This window comes from Ctenopharyngodon idella, chromosome 1 (assembly GCF_019924925.1).
Source record: "Ctenopharyngodon idella isolate HZGC_01 chromosome 1, HZGC01, whole genome shotgun sequence".
In the NCBI taxonomy this organism is placed as follows: domain Eukaryota; kingdom Metazoa; phylum Chordata; class Actinopteri; order Cypriniformes; family Xenocyprididae; genus Ctenopharyngodon; species Ctenopharyngodon idella.
The window spans coordinates 11072081-11084072 of record NC_067220.1 but is presented as its reverse complement, the minus strand read 5'-3'; the positions used below and the strand labels follow the sequence as shown (position 1 = coordinate 11084072).

Below are 11992 nucleotides of genomic sequence, written 5' to 3'. Positions count from 1 at the left end.
ACTCACTATCTGGACATGTAAACTGTTGTGGATTCAGCCATCTGAATCTAATCGTCACCATCTAAGATGAACAACAGGCCTTCAGCTTGTTGATTTAACAGCACTGTAGCCCACATCCATTGTACCCTCGGGAGATTCACTGTTGTTTCCACGGCAACAAGCAGACCCTTGCCCTTCCCAGGGCTCCTGACATTCATTTGGATTATACCACCTCAAACTGTAAATGGGGGGCACTACCACCACTGATATGACAAGTCTCCTGACTAGATTCCATATACTACAGATTATTAACAGCTTTTTAAAATTCCTTAAGATATAATAATGAATAAAATATGTATATAGAATAGATTTTAGGTGTATTTGCTGTTAAAAGTAGCAACTATCCCCCCTTTCCAGTCACATGACTTGTTCCCTCCTCCCACGATCTGTCAGAGCAGCTTGTTGCACGACCAGCTTCTTGGTAAACTAACTTGAGTTCGGCGTTAAAATCCAAACCAGTTGCCTGACAAATCGCGTTTCGCGCGGACCGACGAGGATGTTCGTTTCGATTAAAAAACAAGCCTTAATTCCCTTGACTTAACGAGTCATTTACGGCAGTTTCCATCGAGCTCTTTTGCTGTCTGCGTGATTTGTGGTCAAGAAACAGCAGGACATGGTAACCAGGTAAGCAGCAGGTTCAATTCACGCATTTTCAACAGCGAAAAGGTGTTGACAGAGTAGGGCAAGCGATATTTGAATGTTTATTTTCGATAGAGAGTGTTCAATGTCGATACAATGTGTGTCATTGCAGAGAGAGCGTGTTTAGCTAACATTGGCTTCGTCGCTCAGTGATGTCGACATGGGTTTAGTAAATGTATGTTTCCTTGTTGCCAAGCGAGAAATAAATAGATGGCAAAAATAAAAGTGCGCGATTGAGCCCGAGAAGTTTCCTTGTTTACATGAAACGCCCCCGTGCTGCTCCGTCGTAAAATCACCGTTGGTGGCAATGGGTTAGACGTTAAATTTGTTCAAATTGATGAAAAATATGATTTGACAGCTCATTCTTCAGGATTGTTGTAGTTAACAGCGGGTATTTTTCCGCTTCATCGCTTACTTCGTGATAGGAATTAATTTGAATCAATCGCGTCAGTTTATAAATCGTCGTGCGAGTTTTAACGCGCTTAGTGATGTAACAAGAGTTTACTTCAAAAACAGTATAAATGTATATATTTTAAAATAAATTTTATATTCTTAAACATAATGACGATGACTTAGACACTAATTTCGTTAAATTCGCTAAAACAATCAACGTTGACAGCTCATTCAGGCATGTTTAGTGTTTAAAATGAAAGCGTTCGCGTTATCGTTCCGAATTTATCGCGACCAAGACCAAAAATAATCGGCTCGATATTTTCTACGAAATAACGACTTGAAGAATAGTTTTTTTTCTTGTGGTAACGCACACACACAGGTAACATATAGCCTGTAATATAAACGAAGACGATGAGTTTAGCATTAAATACGTTACTTCAGACTTCACGTGCCTTAGTTGCTTATTGGTCTTTTCCCCCGTCATTGCTGCGTGACGAGAATTTAATTAATATATCACGTGAGTTTATAAATAACCCGCGAATATGGAACATTACTGTCTTTGCTAGCTTGATATGTACAGATTGACATATGGTTCACCCATCAAGACTAGTCCCGTCATGAAACCGCTCCCAAATCCCGCGCCACACCCCGTGCGCGCGCAGAGCACGTGAGAGCCCGACAGCTAGTGCATTATCAGAATCATCACCAACACACAACTACAAGAACTCTTCCGTTATAACGCAGCTGTCTACTCGTCACGCGCTTGCTATAGGCGTTTTAGATTATTTGCGCCACGTCTACCGTTTTTTCAGTGAAGACGGATTGAGACCCTTGCAAAAAAGTGTTACATGGTACAGTAATAGTATTGGATATGAATACCAAGGTACTTTAATGACCATATTCATGTAACATGTTGGCTTGTTCAAGGTGCTTTAAGAATAGCAGTAGCTCAATTATCATGGGTTATTATTATATTATTATTGCAGTAGACCTATATGTTAAAATAACGTGGTATCGTGTCCAAACAATATCTTTTGGTATTTTAAGTCAGTTGGGTTTCAGTAGAGACATGCAGATGAAAGGTGAGTTACCTGAGAAAGTGCTGAGAGACATAGATATGGAAGAGGATATATGCTAAGATGCTTTTCTAAATCTCAATAAGCATAATGCAAGTATGACCCAAATAGGAATCTAATTCGATGATCTCATTTTTATTTGCCTTCGCAGCAGATATCGCACCTTTCTCGTTGTTTTAGTGAATTAAGCCTCTGTCTGATAGTCTGCACGTACTGGTTGTTCAACGTAAGATAATGATTCTTATTCAGTCTAATGGTGGTAATTAGTTACCTTTGGGTTTCAGAAACCAGGATTTAGTTTTGTGTCTCAGTATAATGAACAGTTTACTGTAGACATGTTTTAGAAACATTAAAGAGCCATCTAGAACAGGGGTCTTCAAGAAGTTGTGTAAAATGTTTTATTTTTAAGTAGCATAAGTTATAAATTATTCATTGTCTCTCACATTAAAATGTATCAAGTATATTTAAAATGTAATGTTTACATTGCAAAGCTATTAAAAATAGTTATTGATGCACAAACTACTGCATGTGCTGTACTACATTAGCCAGGTTTAAAGACAACTCTCAGAAGACCCCCCGATCTAGAATTTTCTATCTAAATGTAGTGGAGGTTAGATGAATTTGCATCAGGCCCGAACCATGCAAAAACCTTTAACTGAATGTTTACTCATATGAAATGTCTCTTTGAATTCATTTAGAATTCAGTTTATTGCAAGGACGCTTCACGCAGTATGTTACCATTCATACTTCAAATGCACACAGAAACATTCATTTGGGTCACCTCTCTAAAATCCGTCCAATAGCATCATCATGACAGATCGGCATGCTGCAAAGAATCGATTATAGTCTGAAACAGGAAGCTCAGAGGTGGTTTACATTTCTGTAGAACATTAACAATGTGACACATTTGATAAAGTAATCATTAAACTGCTCCACAAGAACTTGAAATCGTGATATGCAATGTAATAGCTGTATTAGTCAGAGCTGCCCAGATAATTGAGGAAAAGCTAGAACTTGTATATCAAATATTTAGGCTTAATGTCTCAATCTATGAAGAATTAGACAAGCTTAACATCTGTGGTTGTTTTGATATCAGAAATGATGTCATGGGTTGAATTATTTACGTGACAATAAACAAAGCTGAAGCTTTAATTGTAAATAATATGCATGCACAGAAATGCTTGAGAAATAGCAGTTGATTTTCTTCCATAAGTCCATACTATTTTAAAATAGTATTGCCTAATTCTATCCACCATATTTTAAAGTAAGAGCGGCACATCTTTTTGGAACTTAAATGTGCGAGGCTTCCGATGTCATTCACTTCCTGTTGTTTTACCTGTATAAAAACAGTTTGTTATGCTGCTTGATATTCCAAAACTGGTGTTTGTATCATATTATTTTAATTCATTATCATAGTCATAAATACATTGGTTTGTAGTGCAAGAATTGTTAACGCTTACCAAGGCCGTAACCATGTCTTGAACATTGGGGGGACCGTTTTTTTTTTATAAAGCATAAGTAAACAGAACAGTGAAGGAAATTCTAGGTCTAATTCTAGTTGGGAAATAATCGTTTTTGAACTATTTGCAAATAATATTTGCATTAAAAGATGCACACATGTAGGCTACTTTTATTTGTATGCCTAATGTGTCAAAAACATAAAAGTGTCAGTTAGGAATTACATGAATCACGTAAATGCATATTTTCAATTCAAAACGCCCATATTTGAGAAAAAAGTCGTGTAGTTTGCGTCACTGGATGTTACTGTCGGTCTTTTAACATTTCTATCGCAAAACATGTTTTAAATGTTTAGCTATTTATATCTTACCTCACTCTTTCAACGTTAAACAGTGCTGGAATTCCCACTCTGCTTCTGTGAACTGTTAACCCCGCCTACTTTAATTTGATTGGCCATCTCTCAATCATTTTGACATTGATGAGCGCTGTTAGACTGCTGAGGCAGACCAGTCACCAAAATGTAACTTTTAAACCTTTTTGTCATCCTAACCAGTGCTCGAATTGAATCAAGTCTTATGGGGGGACCCGGATCCCACCAGCCCCCCCCCCTTAGGAACTTGTCCCCCTCAATGTCTATGGTGGTTACGGCCCTGCCGCTTACTGAACTTTGATTTTCTTGTAGTTATTTACATATAGTGGCTAATTAATCAGAAGTCTCACAAATTCAAAAGAAAAAAGCTCACTTCTACATTGAAAAAAAAGGTGGATAAATTTGTAATATTGACACCAGTGGAGCAAAACAGCTCAGTAAATCAAACAAGTAGGCTAAGCCTGTATAATTTGTTCAGCTTTTTGTGCATTATCATTTGACTAAATCATTTGGTATTCAACCTCAATTCTATATGCCAAATGAGCAATTCCAGCAATGAGCACTTTAAACCAGTAGGAGTGTTTAGTGTAATCACATAGAGTTGACTGTCAGGGTCATCAGGGTTAGTTGGCAGCTGCATTGAGTGTGAGTGTGTGTCTCGCCTCATTGATGTTTAAGCAGTGCATTGTTTTAACATCGTTTGCCGTTGCTTTTGTAAAAGCACTCTGGCTGTCACATAATTGCAGTGTGCCTGCGGGAACCTGAGCCCCTAAAAGCAGGAGGCTACAGCTGTTCTATTGATTTGGATGGAAACATTGTGAAGCGGCGTCTGACTCATCACTTCTACCCCACTGCATCATCCCTCACGTGATGCCGAGAGGCTTCCTGTCATGAAGGTAGGGGAGGGGAGGACGTGTCCTCATCGCCCTACGGTAACGATGCTCATTGTCATAGAGATGGGTTGCCAGGGGATGCAGAGACCTTGGAGGCAGGCAGAGATGCTGTGTTTGACGGAGGTGTACGACATGCTAGAGAATACAAAGTCTTTCTTCGGTGTGACTACACAAACACTGCCTTGAGGGCACATACACTTTGAAGCTGTCTTGAAGGAATAGTTAACTCATAAATGAAGATTTTGTCATCATTTACTCAGCCCAATAGCGTTCCAAACCTGTGTTATTTTCTCTCTTCTGTAAAACACTAAAGAAGACACTAGGTAGAAAGTTCATGCAGCTCTTTTCCATGCAATCAAAGTGCATTATGATTAAACCGGTCAAGCTCCAAAAGGAATACTCTGTATTCAAATTCTTTTTAAAGTCATACGATAGATTTGCATGAGGAACAAAGCGAAATTAATGATGATATTTAGTGATATTCTTCATAATCTCACTCTTGTTTTTAACTCGATGCACCTTAAAAGACATCATTTTAGGTTTGAATGGAGATGCTTCAAGAGCTAAATTTTATTGGTTCATTGGTGTGTCAGGTGACCCATTGTGACACCTAACCAGACGTGATGAGCAGTGTTATTTCCGTATTACTGAGATACTATTAGTTATTGTTCATATTTTTTTTAATTATTTTTTTTTTTTTTCTGTTTTAGTAATTTAGTTTTTTGTTATTTTTGGCTGTTTTTAAAATGTCTATATAGTTTTTATATAGTTTTAGTTATTTTAGTACATCAAGTTAAACTAAATTAAAATGAAATATTAAAAAATTGAAAGGTTTGTTGAAATGCAACTAGCTGAAATAAATTTATTACAGTTACATTATTTTATTTGAGGTAAAAAAAATATTGTGTTTATGGTTTTAGTTTTAGTTAACTATAATAACCTTGGTGATGAAACCCTTGCTATGTTAGTTATGTTAACACGACTTTACGTCCATCATTTGGTTTTTATATTTTTTTGGCACTGCGTAGCCCTGGTCACACTGAAAAGTCATTGGACCAATATCCTCTTGTCATGTATATTAAATATCAAATGGGGACATTTAAAGGAGAAATTGATTATGTAAGTTTTGGCATACTTTTAGGATGCTTTTATTGTGTTTTTGTCCTTTTTGGATTTTGACTGTGTGCATTTGGACTAGCGTCTCATTTTGTTCCATGGAAGAAAGAAAATCCATTGCATGGTTGTAACAACTATTAGTAAGACTTTATTTCGATGGTCCACTTGAAAGTTAGTTGACTTGTAGTTGCAAATTAATGAGAGCAAAGATACTTATAGTAGAATGTCTAAAGTGGGCTATCGAAATAAAGTGTAACCCAGCTATTCCTTCATTGTGCCAAATTTGTGCTCTTTTCTGCTTGCTTGCCATTTATAAAACATTTTCAGTAATAGAGATTCATCTCTGTCACAGAGTATAGTTTGGGAAAGTTGGGGAAAATATATCATTCCTCTGTTGCCAGGGTGTAAAAATGGGGGAATACCTTTAAGATCAGCATTGAGGAGCCTGTCATCCGAAGCTCTGAGGTCAGCCTGCCAGTTCGGGGAAACTCGGCCAACAACAGAGCCTCAGAGCGGGAATGCTGGATGCTATTGGCTAGATTGCGGATGGGCGGCCCCTTGCCGGAGGCAGTCTGGCAGGAAGGGGTTGGTTGCAGGAGAGGAAAGGAGGGGAGGGGTGTGGGAATGGCTGGAAATGTTTCAGCCAGATAGTTGAGCAGCAAGCAGACGCGCTGGTCCTTTCTGCGCTGTTGCTGAGAGAAAATCCCCGTCTCGGCATGGGCCGCCAGCTCACAGCTTCGCATAGGGAATGACAACGGTTTACATGGTCGTTATATACCGGGAGAGCGTGAAGTGAAGGAGTCTGATTGCCGCACCAGGTGCACATAAACTGAGCGGGAGCGAGAGTGCGACGTGAAGAGAAAGGAGGCTTCGTTATTCCAGCAAGGTGGGAGGAGTAGGGAACATTTTATCCTTTAAAGTTCCTGTTTTTCCCAACACAAGGAATTTTGCTGCAATATGCTGCATGCGGGCAGGGGTGTGGAAAGAGAGGGAGGGAAATCTGAGAGGAGGTGTGGAGTTGTGTCAGTAAGTTACTCTGTCTTTATCCCATGTGAATCCCATATCCAGAGTCTTTCCGGTTTCTGAATTCTTTAACATCTGTAAGTTAGTTTCAGTTTTAAGAGTGAAGTGCCTGTATTTATGTCGTTAGAATGACTGATTTGTGTGATTTTGGTCTCATACCGAAGGCATTTTTATGCAGCATTTGCTTTGTAAGATAAAGTTTTGTTTTCTGAAATTGAAAAGGCAAGAAAATGATTCCAAGTCTATCTGAAGGTAATGGTCTGATTAGCAATGCTTTATCCCATGTGTGTCCCATATCCCGAGTATTTCCGGTTTCTTTCCCTTTGAATCCTTTAACATCTGTAAATTTGTTGCAGTTTTAAGAGTATAATGCTTATATTTATGTTGTTAGAATGACTGATTTGTGAATTTGGTTTCAAACCAAATCGTGTGTAGCATTTCTTAAAATTTGCTTTGTGTTATAGTTTTGTTTTCCGAAATGGTAACTGAAATGATTCCAAGGAAATTATTCCAAGCCTATCCAAAGGTATTGGTCCAGTCTGATTAGCAAGGGCTTTATGCAAATTTAAGGAACGCCAGCATCTTTAATGTTGGCCCGATCAAACCTCCGGTCTTACTAGATGTACAGTCCAGACTTTAAAAGAGCAAAACCTGCGGCGTGGCAGGAAAAGGCCGCATTTGTTTCGAACATTTGGCAAACGTGTTGGGAGGAAGAGCATGTTTTTTTTTAAAGAGGGAGACTGACTCTGCCCTTCCCGTTAAAAAAACCATGAAAACAGTCCAGACAGGCACTGACTCTTTATTAGCCAAAGCCGTGAGAGCAACAGCACTCTTCTGAATCGATCAGAAACACGTTTAGACAGACTTGGAAAGGTAATTAGCTTGCACCTTTTAACACTTTACAACTGCCAGGCGTGTTTCATGAACAAATTACCCTTTAATATGAGACTATTTTAGTGGGGTTGCCGTATTGCGCACTTGTAAAGAGAACCGAGACTTTGGGCCAACATCTTCCTGTCAAGGCAAAACTTTGTTGTTGAAGGGAGGGAGTATTTTTAAATTCAAGTTAATGTTGTGTTTTCATAACTAGGGCAAGAATCTGGATCATTTACTAGCCTTTAAAGGTAAGTCAGTGTGTCATAATTTGCCTTTCATAATTTTAGTTTCTGAAAACACAGTGCAAATTTCTGTCAGTCGCTAAGTAGATCATATCTGTGCCTAAATGATCTTCTTAATTAAATTGCACATCAGTTTCAAACAGCCCGAGGATATGAGCGCGGTACCAGCCAGGCATGGCTGCCGTCCACGACGCTATAAATAACTAGAGACGATGATCTGGGGGATAAAAGCAGCCTTGGTGTTATGAAGATAATAACTTGGGTCACCGAGATTCAGTTTTACATTAAGGCTATTATCATATCACACACCCGTTTTTGCTGACCACATTGAATCAGGGCTGCAGTGGTACTACCATCTGTATCCCTTGTTTTTGATCCCTTATCAATCATATTGCAAGCCTTGCAGAGTTGTGGATTGTTTTAAATATGATCATTTGCTAATTACATCATTTTGTGATTGTTTATCAGAAGACTCTTCCATAAATGCTTTATATTCATTCAGCTGTACAGAATGATGCCAGCGCATGATCTAATTACTAAAACATATGACATTAATGAATGTTTAGTCATTCAACTCTTAACTATGAAGACATTAAGCTCTTTAAAGTTGCACAATTAAAAATCGTGGTTTTAGTTATCTAAAATTCTACCAGCTGTAGAATACGTGGCCTAGTTTTGTTCTCAAATTACACTGAATGATTGGTTACTTCCAAAACAGCTATCGCCTTGACTTTGTCTTTAGCCTGCTCTATGATATGATCATGTCATTGTAAAAAAACATCAGCAATAAAAAAAAAAGCGTGTCCCCAGACATCATTGATTCAGTTTAGAGTTCAGAAGAATCATGGATGGATCTGATTGCGACAAATAGTATTTACCAGGATGTGCTACCAATGCTGTACGAGGTTAGGGTTAAGGTTTAGTATTTCTTTCAGGGTTGACCAGTTGAATCTTTAGAATTGGTTCAGTTAAAAATCACATGTGTTAAAACCACCTCTAAACCACATGTCTTTATGCATAATGTGTTGGTCAACAGGAGGCTAATTAGATGCAGTGTGAAGTCCAGAAATTGTGAAAATGTCAAATAATCCAGCATTCTGCAAATTAAGAGACCGATATGATGTAATGCTAGCTGGCATAGGCAACCCAAATCCTGATCTGATGCCATGGAGGATTACCCAACATTCATCCTCTGGGTTTGGAACCATTATTGTAACAAAAGAGGCTGTTTGAATGGCAGAACCAGTTTGGAAAAGCCTACTCCTGTGACACCAATGCCAGTTCACTGCTTATACTGTAATTTTGAGCTGCTCAACTAAAGTTGTAAATGGAATTGCTCTTATGTTTCATTATCTTTCAGACAGTAGATCTGTAATTTGCACTGGTTTGCCTTCTTGTTAATTAGCAGATGCTTTTTATCAAGGGGACACGTTTCTTTTTCAAGAGGATCTCAGACTTGTTCGATACATGGTTCACCACTCTATGGGATTGAAGCTGCAGTCTTTGTATTACCAGCTTAGCTACTTTGTCACAAATTAATTAGCAACCTAGTTATGTACCACACCATTAACTCAGAAGTTAAAGGGATAGTTCACCCAAAAATGAAAATTATCCCATGATTTACTCACCCTCAAGCCATCCTAGTTGTATATGAAGTGTCTTCTTTCAGACAAACTCAATTGGAGTAATATTATAAAATATCCTGGCACTTCCAAGTAGAGATCGACCGATATGGGTTTTTCTATAACCGATGCCGGTGCCGATGTTTAGAGGTCAGGGTCAGCCGATGGCCGATATGTGCTGCCGATTTTTAGGGCCGATATGTGCTGCCGATTTTTAGGGCCGATATCTTGAAGTTTTCCCCTTCATTTGCATGCTAAAATGTCACACTAATAATAAGTGGATGCACAACATTTCTAAACTTAACATCATTTATTGAACACTGACTTGATTTACATAAAAGTTTTAGAGCATTTATCAAGCTGAATTTTTCAAGTTTGTTGGAACATAAACATAAACTTAAATATACATTTAAATAAAATAAATACAACTTTATAAAAATCAATTAAAAACTTTGTCATGTTGCACAGCCTTGTATGCAAGGACAGTGCTAAACTCTTAGTGATTTCTGACATTCTTGACGGTTAACGTTAGACAGGTTTAATGAGGATAATAACTGTGCGACATATATATATATATATATAGTCGTTGGTCGGAACACATCACTTTATTAGGCTGATGTCCATTTCGCATTACACAGTTGATGGAAACACTCGCAGATGCGCACATTCTTGAGCTGAATTTTCATTAATGCAAAGTTGGATGGAAACCCGGTTATTGTCTGCATCAAACCATGCTTCCGAACAAATGTCATACACTTCTGCGCAGTGGCGTAGCGCAAATCCGCGGGGGTTCAACCAAGAAGAGGAGCCAATGGATATCACACAAGAAGCAACGTGCAAACTTTGCGGAAAAGTTATGCCGGTAAAAGCTTAACCTCGGTCAGTATTCAAAGTGAAAGTAAAAGTGACGGAGCTGCCTGACGGAGCATTTTCTCTCAGAGACGAATTTCAACATAATATGCTGATAACGGTATATAACTGTCTTAATGTATTCCATTATTTCTCTTGTTGCCCGTACATATAGTGAAACAAATGAGAAGAATAGTATTTCGTGTTAAACAGCTTGTTTTTTTTTTTGTTTTTTTAAAGTTGGTGCTTGAAGTAGCCTAAAGCTGCTCTTAATTTTCATTTATGACTGTAGTGTTAGGAAATATTATAGACTGTTAATAATTATAATTATAGGTCTAATTCATTGTATAATAGACCTAAAAAATGTTTAAAACATTTTCAAAGAGGAGCTGATAGCCTAATCTTTTATCCTCACAGCACGTCAGTTATGCGGTGATGCGCTGTGAAATTATTGCAGGGCAAATTTATTATAATATTAATTTAATAATAAAAGTAGCTTACCTAATAGTAATAATAATAGACTAGAAGAATGTAACAGGCTTACATTAATTGGAAATGCCAAATCCTCTTAATATTGCCAATATTTGTCGGAGTAACGTAGCCCTCAATCACGCTGCAGTGTTTGTCAGAGCTGCCCCAAGCACAGAGTGAAATTCTCCGACTCCGATACAGGAAAAATAAAACAGAACTTATAACATTGGGGCTAATATGTTAGCAAGCAAGCTGCTTGTAGTTTTGGACTACAGTCCTTAAAGTTAACTACAAGTAAGCGAACCTTCAACCAGCTGTAGCATTATGCCAGTTCCCGACGGTTCTATGCTATCCGTTGTTTCTTTCACTAAGTGAAGCAACACTTCATAGTTTACTAGTAATATATAGTAAATATATGGCCATAGGACTTTGAAATATCAGAATTTAAGCCTTAGGCTACCTTTATCTCCCAGGACTGTTGTTGAATCTTCCAAAAGTTTCAATTCTCATGCGGCAGCAGCACATTCCACCGCACCAATAACACAGGGCTGCCCGCGGACGTGCCTGGCTTTAAATCGGCGCTACTAAACAAGGATATCGGCCGATGCCGATATATTAAAAAAAGACAAATATCGGCCCGATATATCGGCCGACCGATATATCGGTCGACCTCTACTTCCAAGCTTTATAATGGTAGTAAATGGTGCTCCTGATTTTTAAAGTCTGAAAAAGTGCATCCATCCAATCATAAAAGTAATCCACATGTTTCCAGGGGGTTAATAAAGGCCTTCTGAACCAAAGGGTTTAAGAAAAATATCCATTTTTAAATCCTTATCAACTAAAATAAGAAGCTTCTGGCATATGGCCTACGCAAATCAATTTACGCCAAAAGAGTAATCTCTCACCTGACGCATGACGCGCTGAC

The 11992-nt window shown here is 38.3% G+C and overlaps 1 protein-coding gene across 9 annotated transcripts in view; it reads left to right on the top strand.

Annotated features, from left to right (window-relative positions):
- The first annotated feature begins 405 nt into the window (after positions 1–405).
- Positions 406–11992, top strand: part of mbnl2 (muscleblind-like splicing regulator 2) — a 78656-nt gene continuing 67069 nt past the window's right edge. For 3 of the 9 annotated variants that reach the window (XM_051888838.1, XM_051888829.1, XM_051888807.1), the window contains exon 1: positions 408–663. The gene's annotated coding sequence lies outside the window, so the exon portion shown is untranslated. Of the gene's footprint in view, positions 664–11992 lie in introns of all 9 variants that reach the window. The other 6 variants (XM_051888813.1, XM_051888789.1, XM_051888823.1 and 3 more) reach the window with 3 other exon arrangements.